The sequence below is a fragment of the Periplaneta americana genome, chromosome 3, assembly GCF_040183065.1.
Source record: "Periplaneta americana isolate PAMFEO1 chromosome 3, P.americana_PAMFEO1_priV1, whole genome shotgun sequence".
Lineage (NCBI taxonomy): Eukaryota > Metazoa > Arthropoda > Insecta > Blattodea > Blattidae > Periplaneta > Periplaneta americana.
In genome coordinates, this window is record NC_091119.1 from 204,874,674 (window position 1) to 204,901,285 (window position 26,612).

The following is a 26,612-nucleotide window of genomic DNA, read 5'->3' on the forward strand; positions in this document are numbered from 1 at the left end:
CCGTAACCGCCAGCATCACAGTGATTCTTTGTTTTTCATTTCCAGTTGTTCTCAATGATATGCTTTTCGCCTCTTTATTGTCAACTGTCATATTGCTCGGCATGTCCCAAAATACAGGCGTCTCGTCGGCATTGCCGATCTGGTGTAATGGGTAAGAGTGGCGCTGACGCAAATCAATGATGTGCCTCTGGAAGTTAATGAGTTTCTCAGTAAAATCCTCTGGCAGTCTCTGTGCTAATGAAGTGCTTCGTTGGAGAACAAGGCCACTTCTACGCATAAACCTGCGGCACCAACCTATACTCCCATGGAATTCTGTCTGTGGAATGTTTAGGGTCTTCGCTATTTCCAACGATTTTACCTGGATTACTTGTCGAGAGATAGGCATCCCTTCTTTCCTTTTGTCTTGTACAAAGGAAAGGACCCTACGTACAAACGTAGGGTTCAGGGTATTTCCCAGCCTTGGGTCCTCTGAAAGATTTTCTGGTTGTATTGGCATTTTTCAGTTTATCCTCCGAGGCGATCCAGCGCCGCACATTAGACTCATCCACACTAAACTTTTTGCCGGCTTCTCTATTAGACGTACTCCTAGCATGACGAATAACTGCAAGTTTGAAACTAGCGTCATTACTGCGCCGAATTCCCAAGCTTGTTGAAGCTTTTCTTTCTACGTTTCCGCTCATGGCTGAACCCGTAGCTACGTACAAACTGTTTTAATCTGTCCTATCATACAAAAGAGTACGATCACTGTAATATGAAGACTGGTACATTGTTGCGTCATATACCATACGACTGCTGACAATTTCAAACACGAGCGAGTGGCATTGTTGCTCCATTTCAAAATGATAAAATTACCGGTAGCAACATGTGCCACATTTCAAGTTTAAATTTATCGGCCGCGCAAATAAGCCGCACCCCAACTTTTCGAGTTTGAAATTTGAATAAAAAGTGCGGCTTATATTCGGACCAATACGGTAAATAATATTGTTAAAATATTAAAATGAAAAATAAATCATTACATAACCTTACCGTTTGTTTTCAGTTCGCATTTATAGACTGGGTGGAAGAAAAGACAGTCGTATATCACGGCCTGCTGGAGTATAGTAAACACAGAAAACATTTTATAGCAACAATGTTGAAGAAAGATATTTTGGTTTTCCGAAGTTGCCGTCATTAAACAGAAACCAACATGGAGATTGCATTGCAACTAATTAGAAATTCGTCTTTCAGGTATGTAATAAACGATCTTCGCACAAAATAAAGTACGATACACGAGTGGTATGTTTGTTTTCATGTTCTCGGAAATTAAAAAAGCTCAACTACGTTTCGCTTTTTCAATCTTTTCCTCGACCATGAAAACATCAAGATACCGCTCTTATAACGTATATTACTTTTTCAGAACGAAAAGTTAGGCCTACATTTGTTCTGAACAAATTTTTGCACATTTAAAGGACAAAACTAAAATTCTTTCAATCACTTATTATCATAATACACTGCTCTCTCAATTTGACTGAGCATATTGAGAGTTAAATCACTGGCTTTTCCAAAACACCCTATGAAATATTTCATATAAAACAATTTTTATCTCGAAAATAAAGCAAAACAAAAAAAATTGTTTTTTTTTTTTTTCCGTTGTTGGTAACTCTATAGCATCTATTAGATGCTTTATGGTTGTGCTAACACATGGAGTTACTTGTCAACAATGTGGCGCTGAAACGTGTGTTCAGGTTACTGCCCAGGTTACTGATGTATTTTTATATTTGTGATGATTAGTTAATTAATATTAACCCGGCACACTCACAATCACACTCACATTCATACAAATTTCCAGACTCTAGACATCCAAGGAATTCCTCTTCTTCAAGAAAAATTCACCGAGTGCCGAGCCTGGGAATCGAACCCGGGACCTTCAGCATGCTGACCAACAGACCACGGAGGCAGTCAAAATTGTGTTGAATTTTTTTTTTTTTAAATAACTCAAAGATTATCCCCCTGAAATGAATGACATTACTTACAGTTCGCGTTGTATATGTTTGACATTATTGGAAATATTTAACTGTAGTATCCACGGATACTCATGACTCAAATAAAGATACAGCGATTGATTGATTGATTGATTGATTGCTGCGAAATAGACCGAAGTAGAGATATTACTGGCTTCTAAACAGATTGATAACTAAGGAGCGGATTCCTATGTAATTAAATATTATTTTTGCGTGTGATAAAATACAATTCACAAAGTTAAAAATTCCGAACATGAAGTTTCAAGTTTAAAACCCGAATTTTATTTCACATAAAACACATATTTCCACAAAAAAATTATGTAAATACATATTTTCAGGAAATCTATTGTAAACATATAAATCTCGAAGTGTTTTTAATTAAATAATTTTTTTACAAGAACCTTTAAACATTTTAAAACTAAATCAATTATGTCACTCAGAGATACGTTATCTTTTTAAGAATTCTTGGTTGCTTCGTGTTTCTAAGCGCTGTGTGGTGTATCCGTGATCCATTTTTATAATAGTATCGCCACAAGTTCTGAGAACTGCTAGGCAGCATATCAGTGTTATTAGAGAATAACTTAACATGGACAAGGAGGAGAGATCTTGCAACACATAATTAGGAATGTTTATTGTTGCTGAAGATGATTTCATTCCACGCTTTGTTTGTGAAACACAACAGATAAGAGCTCGGGTATGAACATTATTTAATTTAAACAAATCTCTCGCCTCTCGCTCATGTCCATCAAGTAAGGCAATATATCTTGCTGCGATTCCTTGTTATCGGGCTTTGTCAATGGATATCCTTCAAGATATACTGAAAGATGGTTGTTTAAAAAACGATTTGGCTTTCCTATTAGAAAATCTAAGCCTTTTGTGTGACACCATAAAAAACTCGAAACTTGTCTGAAACAGGGAGGTGCGTGCCGTGAAAATTAAACTAGACTCGCTACCAGGTTCAGAAGTACAAGTACTAAAGGACAAATTCCAGAATGTGTTTGGGAAAAACAGTGGATATAAAAAAGTGTGTGAAGTTGCTCAAGTATTGGAGGGAGTGCCTGTAGGTGAAATTGACGGTGTTTGTGTTTGTGACACTCCTCTCTTTAAATATGCACGTCTGACGTCCTGTGATCTTTTCCACAGTGTAAGTCGTTGTTCAGAGATAATCGGCATGCATTTGTGATGGAGAATTTGGAGATGACCTTTGTTGTTCACTGCAATTCTCGGCCAACTACTAGCACTCAAGTGTGGTTGGTGAGTACCTAGTAACATTTTTTTTCAAGCTAAGTAAGGTATTTTTGTCATTAAAAAAATTTATTTTTAGCAAATATTTTCGTACTTTTTAGCACATAAAAATAAATATATTTAAAATTTTAGCACATAAAAATCCTCTCCTTAGTGATAACACAATATAGCGAAGAAGAAGAAGAAGAAGAAGAAGAAGAAGAATAGGAAGGTGATGATTATGATGAAATGTTGACGACTTTTATTGAAAATTTACTTTCGACTTGCTTCCATAGCAGCAACACACTTTGTGGTAAGAATGACTGTCAGTATAGGTAGAGGAGCAGGCCGTCTTCCTGTTTGTCCATACTCAGGGCGGCAAGAGGTGCGCCAGTCCCTGAAACAATGCGGGCCGCGAGTGGGCGCCCGAAACGCGACACAAGTGTAAACGACCTGCCACGCATCACAGAGTTGCGAGGAGTTCATCTCGAGTGAAATTGCTCCATATGCAATTAGGCTCGGGGAGGTAAAACAACTAACGCGGTCTCTTCTGAGATCTGCCCGGCATGTTGACCTTCCTACTCTCGTCATGGCGTCTCCATAAATTGTTACTTTTGCAAATAATGAAGCACGCCAAGCGATATAGATCGGAAAAATAAATCGCCCATGTCTGCCTTCAAGGACTGTTCTGTTCCACTTTCACGAGCTTATATCATCATTAAATTTTATTTTTTATTGGGTTATTTTACGACGCTGTATCAACATCTAGGTTACTTAGCGTCTGAATGAAATGAAGGTGATAATGCTGGTGAAATGAGTCCGGTGTCCAGCACCGAAAGTTACCCAGCATTTGCTCGTATTGGGTTGAGGGAAAACCCCGGAAAAAACCTCAACCAGGTAACTTGCCCCGGCCGGGATTCGAACCCGGGCCACCTGGTTTCGCGGCCAGACGCGCTGACCGTTACTCCACAGGTGTGGACATTAGTCATTAAAAAAAACACTCTTCTAGTTAATCTCGCCAGTATGGTGTAAATTCACGATGAAGACAAGTAACAAACACGAGACCATGGATAAATATAATAGGATGCGAAACTGACGTCAGCACCATCTAATATCTCATGGACGAAGTAACAAGTCCAGCGCCCGATGTAGTGGTGAACATTAGAACCAGTCGACCTGGTTGGCGAGTTGGTATAGCGCTGGCCTTCTATGCCCAAGGTTGCGGGTTCGATCCCGGGCCAGGTCGAAGGCATTTAAGTGTGCTTAAATGCGACAGGCTCATGTCAGTAGATTTACTGGCATGTAAAAGAACTCCTGCGGGATAAAATTCCGGCACATCCGGCGACGCTGATATAACCTCTGCAGTTGCGAGCGTCGTTAAATACAACATAACAACAACATTAGAACCAATGGCGGCCAGCTCTTTATGTGCTGCAGCACACAGTTAATTTTCTGTCCCTAGCATAATCTTATTTATATTTTCTTTCTTTCATTCGTGTTACGCGTTCCAATGCACGCAGAATTGGGAACTGCTATTCTCTATAGCTTGTGAGTCGTCTGCAAATCCCAGTCGGTAATGTGTGCCGACTTCCTTATCGCAGTGAACTGCAGTGAAATGCAGCGAACCTAGCACATGCGCAGAGAGCTTACATTCGCTTGTTGTATGACGTAATCTATGGTTTCCCATTATAAACAGTATGAACTACAAGGAAACGCAGCGAATTGAAATGACTCGTTCGCAATTGGCGAAATCTACAACCAATCAGGAGTAAGTGACTGTTTGCATAGATGGTTTGCAATCTACAAACAACGCGGACGTAGCGACATCTCTGAGGAGTAGTCGTGTACTATTTGTGAGTTAGTGTCTATTTTACAAGTCCTGATCACAGAATGTATGGACGACTATTTTATTCTTATGCTAATTATTAAATTTTCCTGTAAAACTGAAACGTATTGTTTATAACATTTATTATTAGCTTATTTATATGTACTATATTTAATACAATTTAATTAAAAGATGCTGTACTCCTATTCTACTCCTTCAACCTTCCGACAGATGGCTTGAATGAACCGGAATGCTATTCGAATTTAAAATTTTGATTGTTGGTTGCCGACATGGAGGGGTTGAATTCCAAAGTAACTGGCAGCAGTGTTTCCAACTAGACGGAAATTCCATCAGTTCCGTCAAAACTGACGGAATTTCGATGTAGCGGATGTGAAAAGAATGATTTTGACGGGTGACGGATTTTCTGGCGGATTTACATCTTCTTTTGACTTCCTTACTGCTGTCATTTTTAATCGTTTAATTTTTGAGGGAACGTAGACCAACCCAGCACATCAACTGCAGAACTAGAGGCAGATGATGTGGATATATTATTTTAACCAAAATTGGTAAGAAAGTTGCGTTAATATTTTGTTTTCATTTTTACATAGGTATATTAAGTGGGTCTTATTTCTTTTTAATTTTAACGGATTCTGACGGATTTCCAGGTGTTGTTAGACTGACAGGGATGCAATTTATGTGTTGGGAACACTGATTGACAGATTCTGCAGCATGAACTTCATACTGCTCCACTAGTGAGTAGATATACCAAATTTTAATGACTTTTTAAAGTAAATTTCCCATATTGGAGCACATCTCATTTTCAGCTACGAGCCGCCACTGATTAGAACTAAGTGATGGGTAGGTCCCCCAGGGTTCTTCACTCATCCGTTAGAGACCGTTAGTTAAGAAAACAAGCTGGAAGCCAGAAACTTGCAGAGAAGTCGAGATAAATGTTCTGTCCCTGAATATAATGGTACGTCTGTGTGTTAGTAGTGAATGTTAAATCTATATGTTTGGGTAAAGAGAGGTAAGTAATGAAAATGAGTTTGGAGTTAAATGAAAATTAAATATCGGACCGTTATTGCAAATAAATTCTGCACAAATAAAACACAACAAATGCTAGTATTCTTTTATTTTTTTCACACCCACTTGTACAATTTAACTTCTGTATTCCCCTGGAGAGTAAAACTCCACTTGCACATAACCCCCTTTACCCGAACACCATGGAAATAGTGATGTCTATCGACCTTGTAAAAATAGAGTAGGAAAGAGGAAAGACTAGAGAATGCTGGGTTTGCAGTGAGAATTTGTCACTTACATGACACTGTTTACTTTTACGTAGTCCACTACTATGCATTCCTGATGCTCTGGTAAGCAATTTGTATTATGCACTTTGTGAACTGAGAATGGATTTGTAGGCTACACTGCCGTGCACTCGGCACACAAAGGTCACGTGCCGCCCTCCCGGCGCCTAGGGAAGTGCAGCAAGAGAGGAACTCCGTCCGTCCATCACTTGGCTTACACGCCAGCAGGGCTTCGTGAACACCCCCGAGCAGTTCTGTTCCGAGAATATGAGCTGCATCAAGCATTGAGAAGTACCGTGCTGGTGTGTTAGCATGGCACCAGACCAACATCGACTTCCGGACCAGAAATCGAACGCGGATCCATTTGATTTGTAATCGTCAATATCAGGTATTTTTTTTCATAAGTCCTGTAGCCTTACTTGACGTTAATGGAGGAAGAAAGGCACTGGCCACCCTACCCAATTATCTCTTGGCTTAGTTGCCTCATAAGTGTGCTCTCTTGGTATCACTTGTGAGGTTCATTCCGTCTTCGGACAATTGAATGAACAACCGTTCATCTGTTTTTGACAGGACCGCTATAACTGCATGGATGATCAGTTGAGTTGATGATGGAATTTGTGATTAGATAAAATCAGTTGGTAATATTGTGACGGATTGTGTGAATTTAGTGAATAAATGAATACGTTAACAATTTTAGTGAGTAGCTGAATGAGTGAGTTGACATTTCAGTGAATGAATGAATGAATGAATGAATGAATGAATGAATGAATGAATGAATGAATGAATGAGTTGAAAATTCAGTGAGTGGTTGAATGAGTAAGTTAACAAATCAGGAAGTACATGAATAAATGAGTTGAAATTTCTATGAATGGATGGATGAACAGACAATCTAGTGAGTGGTTGAATAAGTGAATCGTCAAATTAGTGAATGGATAAATAAATCAATTGACAATTCAGTGATAGAATGAATAAGTTGACAATTCAATGAGTGCATGAATTATTGAGATGAAAATTCAATGAGTCGAAGGTTAAATGAGTTGACAATTCAGTGAGTGGAAGAATGGATGAGTTGACAATTTAGTGAGTGTATGAATGATTTGAAAATTCAGTGAGTGAACAAATGATCTAGAGAATTCAACTATGACTAAGTTCACAATTTAGTGAGTGTGTGAATGAGTTGAAAATTCAGAGAGTGGATGAATGATTTGACGATTCAGTGAGTAAATGAATGACTTAATAAAATAGTGAATGTAAGTGTGACTAAGCTGACAATTAAGTTAGTGGATAAATGAGTTGACAATTCAGGGCGCGAAATAATGATTTGACAATTCAGAGAGTGAATGTATGACTTCATAACCAAGTGAATGCAAGTATGACTAAGTTTAAAATTGACTGGATGAATGAGTTGACAATTTGTGAGTGTAGAATAAATGATTTGAAAATTCATTGAGTGAATGAATGACTTCATAACCTTGTGAGTGGAAGTATGAGTAAGTTGACAATTGAGCGGATGAATGAGTTGGCAATTTAGTGAGTGTAGTATAAATGATTTGAAAATTCATTGAGTGAATGAATGACTTCATAACCTAGTGAATGCAAGTATGACTAAGTTTAAAATTTACTGGATGAATGAGTTGACAATTTGTGAGTGTAGTATAAATGATTTGAAAATTCATTGAGTGAATGAATGACTTCATAACCTAGTGAGTGGAAGTATGAGTAAGTTGACAATTGAGCGGATGAATGAGTTGGCAATTTAGTGAGTGTGGTATAAATGATTTGAAAATTCATTGAGTGAATGAATGACTTCATAACCTAGTGAATGCAAGTATGACTAAGTTTAAAATTTACTGGATGAATGAGTTGACAATTTGTGAGTGTAGTATAAATGATTTGAAAATTCATTGAGTGAATGAATGACTTCATAACCTAGTGAGTGGAAGTATGAGTAAGTTGACAATTGAGTGGATGAATGAGTTGACAATTCAGAGAGCGAAATAATGATTTGACAATTCAGAGAGTGAATGTATGACTTCGTAATCTAGTGAATGCAAGTATGACTAAATTAACAATTCAGTGAATGTGTGAATGAGTTGATAATTTGGAGAGTGAATGATTTGAGTGCTCAGCGAATGAATTAATGAATGACTTCATAATCTAGTGAATACAAGTATGACTAAGTTGACTGGATGAATGAGTTGACAATTTAGTGAATGTTTGAATGATCTGACAATTCAGTGAGTGAATGACTTAATATTTTAGTGAATGTAAGTGTGTCTAAGTTGACAATTGAGAGAGTGTATGAATGAGTTAACCATCTAATGAACGGAAGAATGAGTTAATAATTCAGTGAAAGGATGAATGAGTTGACATCACAATTCAGTGCATGTAAGAATGGTGAGATGAGAATTTTGTGGACGTCACAGGATTTTAAAGGTACACAACGAACATGACGGACGCTCTCTGCATCAGAATGTACGAAGTTGGTATTATTACGCTGCCTATTAAAACATATTTTATAATTTTCCGGTATTGAATACCCAGTATTTGTCTTAAAACTGAGTTGTCTTTCCTCTAATTATTCGGTAATCAATGTAGATTGCATTTCATTAATTGTTCAAGATAGTTTATCCGTCTGAGAGCTTCGGGAATTTTCATTTCTGACTTTTCTAGAAGTCTGATTGTTTTGGACACACATTCAAAGTTGGTTTTATGAAATTTTGTTCCTATTCTAAGTCTGACTGATTTGAAATCAGGAATATTGCACGCCCAATCACTAAACAATCCTTAGTATTGAAGATACTGATTCTAATAATTATTGTCATGTATACTTTTTGGTATAATAAAACACCAAATCCAACCAGATTGTTTACGAAACCATCTGTACAGATTCTAGTAACGTCTCTATGCATACTCTGATATCCGGTAGCCTGAACCCACTACGTAGGCTAGCCAACAAAGGTACTTTCCTTAGCGATATATTAAATTGTGATGACGCTAATGGTAGCGGCAAGTCAGCGGCGAATTCCTGGAGGAAGCAGAGCTCTGAAATGTTTCGTTAAACGTCACTTTGTTCTCCTGCACATTTCGGTATCGGCTGCAGCTCCCCCACGGCGCTGATTGTTGTTGGTCCGTCTCTTCTCTCACCAGCTGTCGATTTTCTACGCTCTCCAAATTCTTAAGCCTGATACCACATTCCACTTGCCAGTACATCTCAATCCACGTTTTTCTCCTGGAGAACAGGTTATATGTCTTTTAAGTAATTTATTAAGCTACTTTCTAAAAGAAAAAAAGCCATTTAGCTGTCATGGTTTAAGGAAAGGCTTTTTGTTCGAGGGCGGAATTTGTTTCTGTGTTCGCTTTTAAGTATACAGAACCGCTAGCAAAACACACGAGCACGTGTCGAGCGTTTCACAGCTGCAGTATGACCATTTTCTGCTTCAAATCATTTGATGTTCTTCTGCATGAATCTTTAGCTAGCAATCCGAAAACTAGGTAGATACTAGTGTAGGCCGTTCCTTTGCCCGTCCATTGCATAACATCGCTGAGTAGTTCACTACAAGATCGTTGCACAAAACACAATTTTCTTGTTTCAGTCCTTCGTAAGAAGAACAAGTAGCATGTTTACATAAAATGTCATCATCAGGAGAAAACTAATAAATACAAAACTAATAAATAGAAATTAAATTTTTAATCCATGTTGAATCTTTCGTACACTACTTTTAACACTTCAGTATAAATAATTGATTAAATGGCGATCTTACTCGTGTTAATTGTGTAAGCATGTGCGGCTTACAGCTGTTTCGGTGCTTCTTCACACCATCCTCAGAGCCTACTAGATCTCGGCGTCATTTCGAACTTCGCTGCCTGCTCTGTGGGTGCGTTCGATTGTTGAAAAGTTGAGAATAAGTTGCTTAGGAAAATATTTGGGGCTAAGATGGACGAAGTTACAGGAGAATAGAGAAAGTTACACAACACAGAACTGCACGCATTGTATTCTTCACCTGACATAATTAGGAACATTAAATCCAGACGTTTGAGATGGGCAGGGCATGTAGCACGTATGGGCGAATCCAGAAATGCATATAGAGTGTTAGTTGGGAGGCCGGAGGGAAAAAGAAGTAGATGGGAAGATAATATTAAAATGGATTTGAGGGAGGTGGGATATGATGATAGAGAATGGATTAATCTTGCTCAGGATAGGGACCGATGGCGGGCTTATGTGAGGGCGGCAATGAGCCTCCGGGTTCCTTAGAAGCCAGTAGGTAAGTACGTGTTTTATATTAAAGTGCATTTTACCAAAAATAAATAAATAAGTTACTTAGAAAGAACAGTTAATAGTTCTGGAGACAATATTCACAGTTTTAAACCAACAAAGAAAACTTACATCGCTAATAGATGGAGCATGATCCAGTTATGTATAGTTGAACCTGTTCACTGCAAATCAGTCTTTTTTAAGTCGTCTCGTGTCCTACTTGCTGGACCTGCTAACTCGGCATATCTTGTCGATCAAGCCTGCTAATTCCAGGAGCAGCGCGGACCGTCCTGGACGGACGCAGTGCGAGTTGTGGCGAGGGCAGCCCACAGAGTAGCGGCAGATGAAACCCGCGGGTGACGTTCTCATCCACACACACTTACCCACCCACCCAGCTCAGATACGCGTGGTGTTTAATAAAGCTTTCATAATGCAGAACACCATTACGAAGGTACATCTTAATGTCGTCCATCATTTGTATCATCTTCTGCGCCGAACTATTCTCCCGTCCAATCCACACCTGTGGAGTAACGGTCAGCGCGTCTGGCTGCGAAACCAGGTGGCCCGGGTTCGAATCCCGGTCGGGGCAAGTTACCTGGTTGAGGTTTTTTCCGGGGTTTTCCCTCAACCCAATATGAGCAAATGCTGGGTAACTTTCGGTGCAGGACCCCGGACTCATTTCACCGGCATTATCACCTTCATATCATTCAGACGCTAAATAACCTAGATGTTGATACAGCGTCGTAAAATAACCCAATAAATTAAAATAAAATAAATTCTCCCGTTCATCATTCCTTCTAGTGCAACATTCAGTAGGCAGTTTCTTCTCAGCCAGTGACCCAACCAATTCCTTTTCCTCTTTCTAATCAGTTTCAACATTATTCTCTCTTCACCCACTCTTTCCAAAACAGTTTCTTCCTATTCTGTCTGTCTATTGCACACGCTACATTCTTCTCCATATCTACATTTCAAATGCTTCCATTCGCTTCTCTTAGCTTCGTCGTAATGCCTACGTTTCTTTCCCACACAATGCCACATTCCATACGAAGCACTTTACGTTTCTTCCACAGTACTTTTTCCAGAGGTCCGCAGAAGATGCTCCTTTTTCTATTAAAAGCTTCCTTTGCCATTTCTATCCTCCTTTTGACTTCCTGGCAGCAACTCATGTTACTGCTTCCAGTACACCCCAAGTATTTGAAGCTGTCCACTTGCTCTACTGCCTCATTTCGAAGTCGCACGTTTACCTTCTTTATTTTTCTTCCTATGACCATGATCTTCGTCTTGTTTGCATTTATCTTCATCCCATACTGCTCACAGCTGTCATTTAGCTCCAGTAGCATATCCCTTAATATCATCTCCTCTTCTGCTAACAACGCCATATCATCAGAAAATCGTGTGCACTTTATTCTTCTTCCTCCTAGTATTACTCTTTGAATGTTCTTTTAACGTCGGGTACTGTTTAATGTATTTGTTTTAAACGTAGGCCTCAAACGCATTTTGTTTCTACCAATTAGAAATAGTTGCGTTCCACTTCAAGTTTTAAAGCAGTTAACCGGTAAACATACATAAGGGGAAAGCCCTAAATTTTTTAGAACTGTTGTGTGTTTACACTAATTTTATATAGGGTAGACCAGAGTAATTTTAAACATTCTTCACTGATTTCAAATACATTTCAATATTGCGCAACCCTCAGTAACGGTAAGCATGGTAAAGAAACATTGTGTTATTTTTAGATCTTTCTTTTCCCTGAAAATGGGTTTAAAATAATAAGGTTGACTTTTTCCATCTTTTAATTGCTAGTTTACGTTTACCCCTTTGAAAGGGGGGTAATTGTAAACACCAAATTTCGCACGGACTGTCAGACACTGAACATTTTTTGTTCTATTTCAGAAGAAAGAGCTGTACTCCTTCCAACTCCAATTTTGGTCACTGGTACATTTCGCCCCTTTAACCTATGATATATGACGATATAGGAACTCAGTACCTTTCCTGAACTTCACGATAACTATAGTTACTATTTTTCATATCTGTGACAACCCTCTCTAAATCCTGTACAGTGTAGTTGGGTGGGGGTCTCTGAAAAGTACGAAATGTAACCATAGTAAAACATGTTTACAATTACCCCCAAGGAATTAAAACTATGGGGCAAATGTAAACACGTCATAATTTAATGAACTGAGGTTATGGGAGATCTCAAAACCATTGTAATAAATGTTAACTACTATACATTACTCATAAAAACAACATATTCTTAAAAAAATAGCACTGTACGTTTACTTACAATGCCAAAAATGCAGCTGAAGCAAAATTCTTTCTCAACTTTTTTTGTAGACTCTTACAAAACATTCATTTACAATTAAGCAGTTACTCCTATTTGGCGCCAAACTGCTTTGTAGGTTAGCCAACATGTTAATTTAAATATTCCCCCGAATTAAAATTTTTGTATTGACAGTTTTGTATTTTTCACAGCATTTGTTTATAATTACCTCCTATTTACAATTACCCTCATCTACCCTATATTGTTTTCTCTTTCATCGCTTTAACGTACAGTCTTAGAAAAAAGTTTTGTCCCACAGAAAGGATGCAGTGCGCATGATCAGAGAACGAGCGACCTGGTTCACAAGAAGCGACTAATTGAGGTTGTATGTCTGATCATGCGCAGTGCCTCCTTCCTGGGAATGTGCGATAAAACGTTTTTCTTAGACTGTACATATTACTGTCCAGCATGGCGTCGCAAATAGAGCTGGATAAGAAACATATACTAGGTACTTCACATAAACCTTATTCTGAAAGGAATAGAAGTTGCATTTGTAAAATTTTCACACGGAAAGTTACAAATTGAGACTTAGAAATTGACTGCATCAAAATACCTGTTTGTGTCCTGTGATGAGGTTTACTGATGCAGTATCAAATTGAATATTCGAGCATATACAGGGTTAGTTAAAAGTCCCGCACCACCTAAATAACTTTTGAAGCATACGGTTCAGTGACATGAAACTTGGTAGGCCTATGTGAGGATAACCATATACTAAGAACTCAATAATGGTATTACCGAGTTATTTCTACTTCCGGTTTAACTAACTCCAACTCTCTTATTTTAAATGGAACACCCAATATATATTTTTATTTTTGAATAAAACTCATTAAGAGCTTTTCAAAAAGTACCCACACTTGATACTTCTGTACAAATTCAGTGTTGCTAAATAAAAATGGAAGTGGTGCAAGATATTCCTAAAGCCTGGTTAAATCATTCCTTAAATGGTTTCTATGATCGAGTGACACATTGTAAAGCAGCTGAGGGCTACCAATTTGAACACATAATTTAGAAGGTGAGCTAGATTTGTTTTGTTTTTGTTAAGGAAGGAGTATTTTATTATTTTAATATTCGATACACATTTCTGTTTTCTTGACTTAGCAACACTGAATTTGTACAGAAGTATCGAGTGTGGGTACTTTTTGAAAAGCTCTTAATGAGTACTATTCAAAAATATAATAATATATTGGGTCTTCCATTTAAAATAAGAGAGTTGGAGTTACTTTCGGTTAAACCGGAAGTAGAAAAAACTCGGTAATATCATTATTGAGTTCTTAGTATTTGGTTATCCTCACGTACCAAGTTTCATGTCACTGAACCGTATGCTTCAAAAGTTATTTAGGTGGTGCGGGACTTTTAACTAACCCTGTATATCTGAATCGCGAATGTGAAAAGTAAAACTACTGTGCATGATTAGTGATCTATCTACATATCAGAACGGTTTTTCCTCGCACACTAGAAGCTTCTCAAATCCTATATCATAAATATAGGAGTAAATCCCTTATTTATTCAATATTTGATCCATCAATCATATATGGTAATGTGTATGGGTAAAACATGTATTTGAATATATGATTACGCAGCACATATAATGCTATAACTTTTATTTTTATGATTATCCTGCATGAGGAATCTGCTGGCAGAGGGAATGGGGCCCACATTATGCGCTGCAATTTGGGCCGTCTTCATATTCGGAGCTGCGACCAGCACATCAATTCGGCGCTTACCCTGCACTCAGCTCTGTAATTTACAATGCTGGAGTATTCCCACCTGCTTTATTGCCATGGCAGCAGCCAACTGCAATTCAGACCCACTACAAGCGAAGCTGCTACTGCCATCCTTTAATCTAAGTAACGTGACAACATGTCTATCATTTCTTCATTTTTTTTTTGTAGTCCATTCCTTACGAAAACGTGGCTTTTTCGTTATACACAATGAGACAAGTCATTTAATTAAATTCAGGGACTTAATCAAAGGAAATGTTTCGTAGATATTTTATTTTAGTTGGTTATTTAACGACGCTGTATCAACTACTAGGTTATTTAGCGTCGATGAGATTGGTGAAAGCGAGATGATATTTGGCGAGATGAGGCCGAGGATTCGCAATAGGTTACCTTGTATTCACATTACGGCTGGGGAAAACCTCGGAAAAAACCCAACCAGGTAATCAGCTCAAGCGGGAATCGAACCCGCGCCCGAACGCAACTTCAGACCGGCAGGCAAGCGCCTTAACCGACTGAGCCACGCCGGTGGCTGTTTCGTAGAAAAACGAGCATTTTCTACGGACTTCTTGCTAAATAACTAAGGAAAATACTAGTGAAGTGCTTTGCATGGAGTGTGGCATTATATGGGACACAATTCAGGGACTTAATCAGAGGAAGTTTTAATAAAAAATTAGAATCTTTTGCGGATCTCTGGATAAATAAGTAAGAAAAAGACAAGTGAAGTGCTTTATGTGGAATGTGGCATTATATAGGGCACAAACATGGACGTTATACTTTTTCATTATACACAACAAGACGTAAGTCGTTTAATTGAATTCAGGGACTTAATCAGAAGAAGTTTTTAATAGAAAAAGGAGAATCTTCTGCGGACCTCTGGATAAATAACTGAGGAAAAGAGTAGTGAAGTGCTTTGTATGGAATGTGGCATTATATGGGACACAAATATGGACATTATACACAAGAAGTAAGTCATTTAATTAAATTCAGGGACTTAATCAGAAGAAGTTTTTAATAGAAAAAGGAGCATCTTCTGCGGAATTCTGGATAAATAACTAATAAAAAGGCTAGTGAAGTGTTTTGCATGGGATGTGGCATTATATGGGGCACAAAACATGGACATTATACTTTTTCATTATACACAAGAAGACATAAGTCGTTTAATTAAATTCAGGAACTTAATAGAGGAAGTTTTTAATAGAAAAAGGAGAATCTTCTGCGGACCTCTGGATAAATAACTAAGGAAAAAACTAGTGAAGTGCTTTATGTGGAATGTGGCATTATATGAGGCACAAACATGGACATTATACTTTTTCATTATACACAACTAGACGTAAATCGTTTAATGAAATTCAGGGACTTAATCAGAGGAAGTTTTTAATACAAAAAGGAGCATCTACTGCGGACTTCTGGATAAATAACTAAGGAAAAGACTAGTGAAGTGCTTTATGTGGAATGTGGCATTATATGAGGCACAAACATGGACATTATACTTTTTCATTATACACAACGAGACGTAAATCGTTTAATTAAATTCAGGAACTTAATCAAAGGAAGTTTTTAATAGAAAAAGGAGAATCTTCTGCGAACCTCTGGATAAATAACTAAGAAAAAGATTAGTGAAGTGCTTTTTATGGAATGTGGCATTATATGGGCACAAACATGGACATTATACACAACAAGACATGTCATTTAATTAAATTCAAGGACTTAATCGAAGAAAGTTTTAAATAGAAAAAGGAGCATCTTCTGCGGACCTTTGGAAAGAGATCTAAGGAAGAAACTAGTGAAGTGCTTTGTGTGGAGTGTGGCCTTATATGGGGCACAAACATGAACATTACGACGAAGTGAAAAGAAACGACTAGAAGCCTTTGAAGTGTTGATATGGAGAAGAATGGATCATGTGAAATGGACAGGCTAAATAAGAAATGAAGCTGTGTTGGAAAGAGTGCATGAAGAAAGAAGTATGCTGAAACTTATCAGGAAGGGGAAAAGAAACTGGGTGATACATTTTACATGCCGATGTGGATTTTTTAAATAATTTAATTTATCTCTTTGTTTACGAAGGGAACTCAGTAGTTTTATGATGTTTTGAACTAGACTCAAACTACACATACCTAAATTCCGAATTGAATTCAGATGTTGGAAACATGTTGTCATAGAAACCACCGTATTCACGCACCGGGACTGATCTACAGGGCGATCCACGAATAGTTGACACAGCTGTAATGGTATGTGAAAAGTAAACATTCAAGTATCGCTACGTTGGTTTGTTTACCTTCGTGACAGCCTACAGTAATCCTTGGAAACTATCCCACACGGCATGAAACAACGCAACGAGGCAGTTCACAGAAATGACCAATCCTTATCGTTGCTAAAGGTGCTGCAACTTCTTTTGTTTTTAACGATACGTACAACGTTTCCTCATTAGAAGGAGATTAGTCTAGTTTTTTTTTTTTTTTTTTTTAACTTTTCGGGCATCGACAAGAAAAACTAAACTTCGCTCTTTCAAAGGAGTGTAAATCAATAAAAAAAAAAATGCTCAACCGCTTCACTAGTAGCTTACATTCTTCTCGGAGTAAGCGACGCCAATTCTCTGCTATTTGTAAGAGGTTACGATCCATTTCGTTTTGAAAACTCCGCAAAATAGGTTTAGGGTAAATATGACCATCATATCTGCGCACAATAAATAAGACACAATTAAATATATTTTTGTTAGATACTGAGATTGGTGTAATACATATTCACTACCTATACTACTTACTTACTTACGTACTGACGTTTAAAGAACCCGAGGTTCATTGCCGCCCTCACACAAGCCCGCCATAGGTCCCTATCCTGAGCAAGATCAATCCAGTCTCTATCATCACATTTCACCTCCCTCAAATCCATTTTAATATTATCTTCCCATCTACGTCTCGGCCTCCCTAAAGGTCTTTTTACCTCCGGCTTCCCAACTAACACTCTATATGCATTTCTGGATTCGCCCATCCGTGCTATATACCCTGTCCATCTCAAAGATCTGGATTTAATGTTCCTGATTCTGTCAGGTGAAGAATACAATGCGTGCAGTTCTGTGTTGTGTAACTTTCTCCATTCTCTTGTAATTTCATCCCTCTTAGCCCCAAATATTTTCCTAAGTACCTTATTCTCAAACACCCTTAACCTATGTTCCTCTCTCAAAGTGAGAGTCCAAGTTTCACAACCCTAAAGAACAACCGGTATTATAACTGTTTTATAAATTCTAACTTTCAGATTTTTCGACAGCAGACTGGATGATAAAAGCTTCTCAACCGAATAATAACAGGCATTTCCAATATTTATTCTGTGTTTAATTTCCTCCCAAGTATAATTTATATTTGTTACTGTTTCTCCCAGATATATGAACTTCTCCACCTGTTTAAAAGATAAATTTCCAATTTTTATATTTCCATTTCGTACAATATTCTCGTCACGAGACATAATCATATACTTTGTCTTTTCGGGATTTACTTCCAAACCTATCTCCTTACTTGCTTCCAGTAAAATTCCCGTGTTTTCCCTAATCGTTTGTGGATTTTTCTCCTAATATCTACCTATACCACTTATAAGAAAAAATATTCAGTTATTAAAAAGAATTTTTATTTACATGTAATTAAATATTCAAATTGGAGTCTGTGAAAATATAATGATAAAGCTTTTCCATTCCGTATTTCTCAATACATGTTTATGATTCCTATTTCAACCTATTCTTAAATCTTATATCTATAATGTACCACACAGTTTTATTCATCTACATTATAAATTTATTTTTTTCATTTCTTCCATGAGGACTATAATATTTTAATGACAATTAATATTTAATAATGTTTAAACTATTCATGTTACAAAACTGAGTATGGTACATTTTTTTTTTCATTTCACATTTAAAAACTGACTGGAAAAGGAATCATACATATATATTGATAAATATGGAAATAGCGTGGAAACGCTTTCCCAGTGCATTTTCCATAGATGCCATTTTGAACATTTCTTTACAGACAACTACAACCTAACCTGTTACTGATCATAGACTTTAAGAAAACTCTCGTTTTGTATTTATCTCTCTCCGTACCAAAAAGCGTATATGCAAAGCATACAAAACCCTGAACAAACCATTCCTAACTTGTCACTGATATTCAAATTTATGAAAATTTGCTTATTTATTTCTTCAGATATTGGTAGCACTACGATAAGCATTCCTAGAACCATTTGCCGGACAAAGTCACAACTATATTTGATCATCATGACCATCTTCTTCTTCTTGTATTAGGAATTAGGTTAATTCTATCTGTTCCGACCACAAATATTTTTAATCCATTCATCTGCTCCTTTCCCCTTAAGCTTTATATATATTGGCAAGCTTGTTTTGCAGTATTAGTGTTCAGATGTCGTTCTAAATTATCTTTCCATTTGATTCTACATTCATCAATTTGATTATTCAATGAGTATGTATTCAACTGTTTCCTTATATCTTGGGACTCCACTTGCGTTGACCTCACTTGCCGAATACCTCCAGACGCATAGCATCTGCTGCTGAATTAGCCGTGAAGAAGAAAGTCATTAAATATGCTCATCTTTTAGACAATTATATCTTTGCCCCATTTGCTGTAGAGACCTTCGGTCCTTGGAGTCATGACGCTAAAGTTTTGGTATCTCAAATCGGCCAAATTTTGATCTCCATTACCGGTGATCGCCGTTGCACTACTTATTTGCGTCAACGCTTAAGTATAGCTATTCAACGCGGAAATGCAATGAGCGTTTTGGGTACTCTTCCAGAGTCCAGCCCTTTGGACGAACTTTTTCTCCTGTAAAATTTATTATCTCTATGTAAATGTTTATATTTAGTTTTTATATATGTGTAATTGTAACGATAAAAATATTGTTAATCAAATAATTTTTTATTTATTTATTTATTTTTCATAAGTGTATATTATTTTTGGGAGTGTTTTTTGTAAGTAATTTTATGAGGTTGTTATTGATATGCTGGCAAATTATTTGTACTAATTACGAATTTTCTAGTGTCCTGAACGAATTTTATTGTGCTCAGAAAATATGTGGTTAGCAAAATATATATTTAATAAGTCTCCTTATATCCTCATTTTCTTTTTATTTTTACTCAGAAACCTGAAACTATAAATAGCGCTCAATTTGACATGAAATGTTTCTTCAGTGTAATTGTGGAAAGGTAGTGTATCGAACGTTATATACCGTCCGTTTTTTTATTGCTGTAGGACATAGGAATTTAATATTGACATAAGAAACCCATGTATAAAAACAATGAAGAAATAACTTAATCAGCGGGTTATGTTTAGAACTTAGCAGGCTTTGACAATTTGTAAAACAAGAGAACGTCATTTATGGTTACCAAGTCAAAGCCTGATGTTCACTTGTTTTAAAAACTGTCAAAGCCTGCTAACCCTTAAATTATGACCCAGTGATTAAATCATTTCTTCATTGTTTTTGTATATAGGTTTCTTATGGCAATGATAAAGCCCTTTTTTTACACCTGGAAAAAGAAACGATATAGTCTACTAAAAGCCTACTTAATTTGTGTTGTGTTTGTATTTTGCAAAGTTATAGCCTACCATCTATCAGTTTCACTTCATTATAAAATTTCAATGTAAATCAGATGTCAGTACCGCATGTTTCGGGTAAAAAGATCGAAATTTCAATTAAATTTGTGTAAAATCCTGGATAGCCATCATTATCAGAATTTGTTCACAACCATATATCACTCCAGTCACAGATTAGGATCGAACCCTGGAGAGAAAAAAAAAATATATATATGTTTTTTAACTGGTAATGGAAATTACGGGAAAACGGCTGGACGGATATTAATAAATGACCCCTCATTTTGAAGCTTGGAACTCAAAGTTTTTCGGAAAAACAGTAGTTTTCAGTGAAATGTCAATTTTTAAACATAATTTTCCTATTTTCCAAAATCCTTCTGTCGTCAGTTTTGAGAACTAGCTAATAGCATTCACGGCTGACTTGATATTCCCTTCGCTTTTTTGTAAAGGAGAAGCGAAGCGAGCATCAAGTCGGCCGTGTTCCATTTCAGAATAAAACAAAACACATACTACTATAAACAATATTACACGAAGGCCATGATCTGCAAGAATGCTGACATATTTAGAGCTCAAATTAAATTGGTTATTAAAAACTTAATTTACTAAAAATAATTTACAGGTTCGATTCTGTGGTGTGTAATTTTCTGGGTACAACTGTGTAATGGATATTAAAAACTACAAAACTTGAGGTGGTTTGATGACATTATTACCATTAGAAATGAAATATTATTGTAGTTAATGCCATGATGTGATTATTTTTCATTAATTATACATATTAATCCTATATTGATAATATGAAAGTGAAACGTTTTGGGGTTATATAAGTAGATGTAGAGAATAACTTAAATTAGATTTTGATTTCTATATTTTACTGAGTGGCGGCTATATAGTATATGTTATTGAAAGCTATAAAACTTACGTAGGATAATAATATTATTAAAATTAAATATTTTTATAATTATTAATCAAGTGGGGTTTGGTCTTTTTCATATATTTAATGGTGGTGTGGTGTAGATATTTATATGCGTGGTTCTCTTCAGTATTGGCTCGAGAGAGAGTATCTTTCATTATTATGGAAGCAAATAACTTTCAGAATGTCTGGTATTCTTCATTGAAAATAAATCTGAAAAATGTTTATTTGAACGTCTAACGAACTTAGTTCGCACAAGCCACTAGTATTAGTATAAAAATGATGCAGAATACAATAAAGAACATAGTGATCGGAGAAACTGGTCACAAAGTTGTAGCAGATTTCGTTTGGCTCTATTCCCGATCGTTTCCTAGTTAGAGAATTCCTCACAAGTTCCAACAGTGAAAATCCTGAGAGAGTTAGAGCTATAAAAACAGATACAGGTTATCAGGGCTCCCAGTTCGAGGGGGAAATTGAAAACGCCTTCTTGTGTTAACGATCGCCGTGGAGTTTCAAGTAATTTGATTGCTTGTGGACGTCCTGGCAGTGAGTGATACTCAACAAAGCAACAGCTCCAGGCCGTCTGCCAGCGCTTGTTTCTACAAGTGGTGCTCTACAACATGCTAACAAAGTTCTTTCAAGATTTTACCGAGACGAACAAAGTGTTCAGCATTTTTGCCTCCCGCACCTTCTTCTTAAATACGACGATCTATAAAAGATTACAAAAAACAGAAGACTAAAAGAATGACCCATTCTACGTGTCAAGTATCAGAATTACACAAACAGTCCAGATTTAATTAATTAATTAATTTATGCCTATAACAGGGCAAAGTCCCAATTACAATAGACAGTACAGATTTGTTTAAAAAACATAGAATTGCATATAACATGAAAAAAAAGATGAAACAGAAACAAATGCAAGATACAAGTGTAATTACAAATTAAAAATTAGAAATGAAAAAAAAAACAAATAGATACTACTTAAATAAAAGACACAGATATAGATATAAATGAAAAATACCAAATAAAAATAAATTTAAAAGAGTTAAGTATAGATATCATAGCCAAAAATGTAAAACGTAGCTATAATTGGCAAATTACAGAGTAAATATAACACTATGTCAATAAATTCAGTATACGGTATTATATAGTAGGCCTAATAGGCTTAATTTATTTATTATACCAGCTATTCGTTTGCTCAAGTTATGGCTTCTGTATATGTGTACAAGTATGAAAACTAAGAACGAATATTGGGGAAAGAAACTTTTGACCCAGCTTGTATAAATATTTCTATACGAGTAAAACATTAACATATCTATACTAATAATAAATCTGTATCCGAAATTTTTCTGGTAATTTTCGATTTTCCAAAAATAATTGGTCCTAACATATATAATTAACGGCCCTGAAGCCGAAAACCGCTTTTTTTATTTTTGTTTGTCTGTTTGTCTGGATGTTTGTTACCTTTTCACGTGATAATGGCTGAACCGATTTATATGAAAATTGGAATATAAATTAAGTTCGTTGTAACTTAGAATTTAGGCTATATGGCATTCAAAATATTTTATTTAAAAGGGGGGGTTATAAGGGGACTTGAATTAAATAAATCGAAATATCTCCCTTATTATTAATTTTCGTGAAAAATATTACATAACAAGAGTTTCTTTTAAACTAATTTCCGATCAGTTTTATTCCATGCAACATTTTGATAGGACTGATATTTAATGAGATAAATGAGTTTCAAAATTACAATAACAACGCCATCTAAGGCGGTGTAATGAAATAAAAAAACAAATGACTTCGGCTATAAGGGGCCTTGGACAACAACAATCGAAAGCTATGAAACATAGCCTACAGAGAATGTTTCTGTGTTGGTATGAAGTAATGTCGGAAGCTTAAATTAACCGATTTGTATAATTAATTATTAATTCACCATTGGAAAGTGTAGTTTCTCTAGATGGACATAATGCTATAATGTTATTACAGTAATTTCTGACTGAATCGAGGACAGATAAGATTAAAATAGCTTCTTACGCACAGAAAACTTGATAGGCATTCGTTTCCTGTATTTCCTAAAATAAATGACTGGATCAAAATGATCGCATTTTAATTTTTTAATACAATTTAAATTGAGTAACATAATAAACGATTTATCCTTTTATCAAACACGAATGTTCCCTGGATCAAATGTCCTATTTTAATTATGTAATTACTTTATATTTATTTCTAACGGGTGCAGCGGAGCGCACGGGTACGGCTAGTAATAAATAATAATATATCAATTAGATTGTTTTTGCACTGTGTTAATAGCGGTTTACTAAGAATCGAGTTGGCAACCTGCTTATTATTTGTCCGAGGGTTGGAGAGTTAAGCAACTTAGCGAAATCGAGCCTGAAGCAGCATTCTGCTCAAATAATGCAGCCAATCTTGGTAAACGCAAAGCAACTGTGTAAACAGGCGGAATCCAATCCATAAGCTGAAAATCCGGGTTGAATCAACCAGCCTGTGACTCGCTTTGACGCTCGTTGCTATGACAGCACATGTAACTAATAGACCGGCCTAATTAATTAGAGTTTTGAAAGGCATCTGCTGGGCACATTCACAACTGTGCAAGGTAGAGCGTATTAAGTAATGGGGCACGTTGAATATTTGTTCAGTGTAACAGATGAGAAGATTATTTTGTTCGGTGGCCGAGGAGCTTTGCTGAGTGCAGGTTGAGAAACAGTTGAAGGCAGGATTCTTCAGTTTAAAGAGACCGATGAGTGAATAAATGAACAAGAAGGAAAGGATGATGATAGGGAGAAATAAAAAAATGAAGAGAAAAATTAAGATATACAAAGAGCGGAGATGAAAAGGTAAGAATAACAACAAAAAGAGAGATGAGAAGACAAAACAGGATAGTTGGTGAATGATAAGAGAAAGCAGAGAAGAAAATATGAGAAGATATGGAAGAGGAAGGTGAGGAGGAAACAGGGAGACAAGGAGAAACGAGGTTGGACTGTAAGAGGAAGTAGGGAAAGAAACAGAAAGATTAAGTTACATCTATGTTCATCGAAATAGTAACACGAAAAAAAATTAGTGAATGAGGATTTAAGAAAATTCTAATGAATGCATGAAATGCGTATACTGGAATTAAAATAATAATGCATGATAAGAACTTTCTTGTGTTAAATTTTAACGTACCTTGTTAACATGTTTCGACCTATTTTCGGTCATCTTCGGAACTGATCGTTGTTGGTCTTGGCGCCTCTTGTTTCCTGTGTGGGTGCGTTCGTAGTGTAGAGTCAGAAAGTGTATGTGTTTTGAAATTGAGTTGTGTGTTGAGAATATCGTTGGGGTGTGTTTTCGTGTGTCTGTATATTTCATATTGTTCTAGTGTGTTGAGTTTCTGGCTTTTTGGTTGGATGTGCAGTATTTCCATGTCTGTGTTGATGTCTCTGAAGGTGTGGTTGGCATTTGTAATATTTTGACTTAGAAATGTCACAGTTGTTTTGAAACTGGAAAAATGAGGGACATTAACTCATCTGTAGCATCAGTGACATAGAAGAAACCGCTATGTAAATATTTACCGATTAGGTTTGTTTTGTGAACTAATTGGATGCCATGAGATTTGCATAGTTTTCACATGGACACTATGAGAATAAATCTCTTTTTGCTTGAGGCAGAGACCTGAGTTTTACACTTTTTGTTAATAAGGTGTGAAGTGAGTTACAAATCTTGTAACATCCGTGACGGAACCTTTTCATTATTTTCTGCAATAATAATAAATTAGATTCAACAACTTTTTTCTGTAAAATTATACTGATCTCGTAAAGTGATTCTAATAATAAAAATTGATAAAAGTTATTTCATTTTCAATATATGAAGTTTGAAAATAGTAAAAATGTAACATCCGTGACAACTGGAATGGCTGATCTGTGGTCTGTATCTACATTAATTCATATTTTATCTTCAGAATATATTACCTACTAGTGGCTTGTGCAGAAAATGCTGCAAACTAAGTTAATTGGACGTTCAAATAAAATTTTTTCAGATTTATTTTAAATTAAGAATACCAGACATTTTGAAAGTTATTTTCTTCCATAACAATCAAACATAATCCCTCTGAATGGTTTCTTTATGCCAAATACTTTTTCTCGAACCTATCCACCTTCAGATTTTGAGTTTCAACGCGAAAACGCAAGTAACAATGTCAGGACGATCAGTGGGTTTTCATGTGGGAGTAAAGCAATAGCTATTTCAGGTCATTGTGGATTGTAGGTGAAAGTTAATAAAAGTCACGTTTTCTATGCTTTCGAACAATAGACATAGCATCTTGGTATACCTCCTGCATGTAGAGCTTGAAATGTAGAGCGTAAAATCATTTTATCCTGCTAAGAGATCTTGCTGAAATGATCGGGAGACTACAAAATTTTGTAGGCTTCTTATTTTATCAGTAAGTAATACCTTTTGGTCTTTCCTTAGGAACTGTAATTTTTGCGCTCTCTCGAGCCAAAACTGAAGAGAATGACGCATATAAATATCTACACCACACCGCCATTAAGTATATCAAAAAGACCCAACCCACTTGATTAATAACTATAAAAATATTTCATTTTAGTAACAATATTATCTTACGTAAGTTTTGTAGTTATATTATAGAAGCCGCCGCTCAGTAAATTATAGAAATGAAGATCTAATTTAAGATATTCTCTATATCTATTTATATAACCCAAAATGTTTCACTTTCATATCACCAATATAGCATTAATGTGTACAACTAATGAAAAATAGTCACATCATGCATTAACTATAATAAGCTGAAAGAGTGTCTTTCTTATTATTATTTCTAATGGTGATAATGTCATCAAACCATCTCAAGTTTTGTAGATTTCAATATCCAATACACAGCTGTATTCAGAAAATTACACACCTCAGAATCAGACCTGTAAATTATTTTTATTAAGTCTTGAAAGTTTTTAATAACCAATTGAATTTGAGCTCTATATATGTCAGCAATCCTGCAGGTCATGTCCTTCGTGTTAATATCCTATTGTTTATTGTAGTGTGTTTTTTTATATTGAAATGGAATTAGTTCTCAAAACTGACGAAACATGGATTTTGGAAAATAGGAAAATTATGTAGGAAAACTAACGCTTCACTGAAAGTTACTATTTTTCTGAAAATCCTTGGAATCCAAGCTTCAAAATGACGGGTCATTCATTAAAATCCGTTCAGCCGATTTCCCGTAATTTCCATTACCAGTTCAAATTATAGCCTATATATATATATAGATTTGGCATCCAAAGCTACTCGATGAAAATTATATACAAAACAACATGAGGGGTCAATGACCAATTTCATAGTTTTATGTGTGAGTAGGCCTAACTATTTGAAATATTCTCATACTCCATTCACGCAGGAAGATTTTTTACGACTCAATTTTTGCAGTTCGCAGTCGCCGGACTATTAACCTGGTGTCGTCCTCC